This window comes from Triticum dicoccoides, chromosome 1A, assembly GCF_002162155.2.
Source record: "Triticum dicoccoides isolate Atlit2015 ecotype Zavitan chromosome 1A, WEW_v2.0, whole genome shotgun sequence".
Taxonomy (NCBI): domain Eukaryota; kingdom Viridiplantae; phylum Streptophyta; class Magnoliopsida; order Poales; family Poaceae; genus Triticum; species Triticum dicoccoides.
This window is the reverse complement of record NC_041380.1, coordinates 15,000,235-15,002,575: the sequence shown is the minus strand read 5'-3', so window position 1 is coordinate 15,002,575 and position 2,341 is coordinate 15,000,235. Positions and strand designations below refer to the sequence as shown.

General features: G+C 49.5%; 1 protein-coding gene across 5 annotated transcripts in view; it reads left to right on the top strand.

Annotated features, from left to right (window-relative positions):
• The first annotated feature begins 1,192 nt into the window (after window positions 1–1,192).
• The window catches only part of LOC119358995, a 5,232-nt gene continuing 4,083 nt past the window's right edge, over window positions 1,193–2,341 (top strand). The window contains exon 1 of one of the 5 annotated variants that reach the window (XM_037625384.1): window positions 1,193–1,725. The gene's annotated coding sequence lies outside the window, so the exon portion shown is untranslated. Of the gene's footprint in view, window positions 1,742–2,191; window positions 2,213–2,341 lie in introns of those variants that run through there. The other 4 variants (XM_037625362.1, XM_037625367.1, XM_037625372.1 and 1 more) reach the window with 4 other exon arrangements.

Genomic DNA, 2,341 nt, shown 5'->3' with positions numbered 1-2,341 from the left:
GAACTTTTTTCTTCAATTTTTTTGAACTTTGTTTAAACTTTTGAAATATTTTAGAATTCATGAGCATTTTTGTAGCCGCTAACTAGTTTCAAATTTGCTAAAAAAAATCAAACTCATGATTTTTATTTTTTTTGACTTCTTCAAAAAATCAACAGTCAACCGGTCGACTGTTTAACTGGTCAATTAATGGTCAACTGGTCAACTGAGGCAAGCGAGCTGGGGTAGCTGGGCCTGCCCATGTCGCGTGCGCGTGAGCGCCAGCTGGGTTGCTGGCGCCGCAAGCGCTGTTTAGGAGGTTTCCTTCACAAGTTTAGCGCGCATACTGGGCTGGGCTCAGGGCCAGCGGCTGGGAGTTGACTAAGGCATGACCTGGTCAGACCGGCCCAGATCGCCTCAAACTGTTTGTCGGTCCATCGCGCGACCTGCTCAACGCGCGCACATAAATGACGAGAAAAGGTCATGCGCTCAGCATCTTTTTTTTTTGTCTAAAAAAACTCAGTATATTTTTTTACCTAAAGAAATATCTACTCGGTACTCCCTCCGTCCCATAATATATGATCACTTTTCAAAGTCCTGGTGCACGTTTTGTGGGAATCGAGTCCATCCTCGAGTCTAGAACCATCTGATCAACTTTAGAGGGCATAAATGGATGTATCTATAACTAAAAACACATCTACCTACATCCATTTTCGCGACAAGTAATTCAGAATGGAGGGAGTACATAATAGCAAGTCAATGTAGGTGTTGAAAAACTTCGGCGAGGCAGCAAAAGGAAATCTACTCAGTATTATGTGACGCTCTAGTATTCTTTTTATATAACATGTGGAGTCGGTCTTCAAACATTTTTTTAAAGGAAGATGACCCCCGGCCTCTGCATTTAGAAGATGCAATGAAGACATGTTTTGCTTTGACCAGTAGAGTACGTTGCTGCCGTGTGGTGTAGACGACGGAGAATGGAAATCTAGGAGTAATGCAGGCATGCCCAAGTCTTTTTTGATTAAACGTCTCTAAATCTTGCACAAATACTACTCCACATGAAAATCTTTCTCTTGGTGGGAGACGTGGGCATGGCAGCTTGGTAGGTGGCTGCCATTTTCTCCTGTCCGTCGCGGGAGGGGACAGCGCACAGCTCGGACGGCGGTTGGTGCACGTGGCCTACCCCCCGCGCGCGCGCCCATTCGTCCACGCATCCCGGCCGTGCGCTGCCGGATCGGCCGCCGCGCGCGCGTGGGCCGCACCGCAACCGGCGTCGCGTCCACGTCCACGACGTCGTCGCCTCGCCCGGAGTGGGAGGGGAGGGAACAGTGAAACTTCCTTTCCTCTGCTTCGCTTTCCCCTGCTTGGCTTGGGTGCTTCTGTTTGTGCGGTTGGTTGGACTCCGCCTCCCCTCTCGCCGTCGCGCGCCGTTGCCGCGCCCCACGACTTCCGCCCCCTCCACCCACCTCCGCCCCTACATATACGCGCCGGCCACAACCTCGTGCCGCACCGCCTACTTTCCTAGCTGCTCCGCCCGCCGCGCCCCGCGAAGCTGCTTGCTTTCTTGGTTTGGTTGGTGGGGTTGGGGCGGGATTCGTCGCGGGTTCCGGCGCCGGTGCACTCGATCCGGGGGGCCATCGCCGTGGGCGGCGATCCCGTCTGTCTTGCCAAGCTCAGCGGCCGCGCCGGAGGCGAGGGGGATCGGCTCCGTCCCAGTGGTTCAGCTTCCGCCACCGCCTCTGATTCTAGGTAGGTGCGCGCACAGGTTCCTCTCTTTCCCCAACCCTTTTCGAGTAGCAAAAAATATGCTTTTTTCTTCTTCTTCTTCTTCTTCTTCTCTGAAAAGCATGCTTTTAGGTAGGTAGGTGCAATTGGTTGGATTTGGGGATTGGATTTCAGAAGATGGGGACCTGGATTGCTACTACTAATTGGATGTTCAGTCAATATATTTATCACTATTTATTGTTTGTTTAAGAAAAGATTTAGTTTATAGTTTAGGAGTTGAATCCTCCGTAAGCATGCTTGGACTTTTCAACTCTAAGTCTTAGTTAATCAGCAGGAGTAATCAATCCCGGTGCATAGAGGCAGGTCTCTCAAGTTGACTGTAGGCTAAATTTAAACTACTGTTACTACAGGTTGTGATGTTCGATACTTCTGAGGTTGAACAATTGCAAGCTGTCAGCGTCTTGTGGGTCACTGCAATGTATTCTGGTTGGTCATTAGTTCATCATGCATAGTAAGTCAGAGAGGCAGGTTTCTCAAGTTAACTGCAGGCAAAATTTAAACTACTCTACGACTTATTAGCCCTCCATTCATCGCGAAATATCGTGTTGTTCAATGCTTTTGAGGTTGAACAAATTCAAAA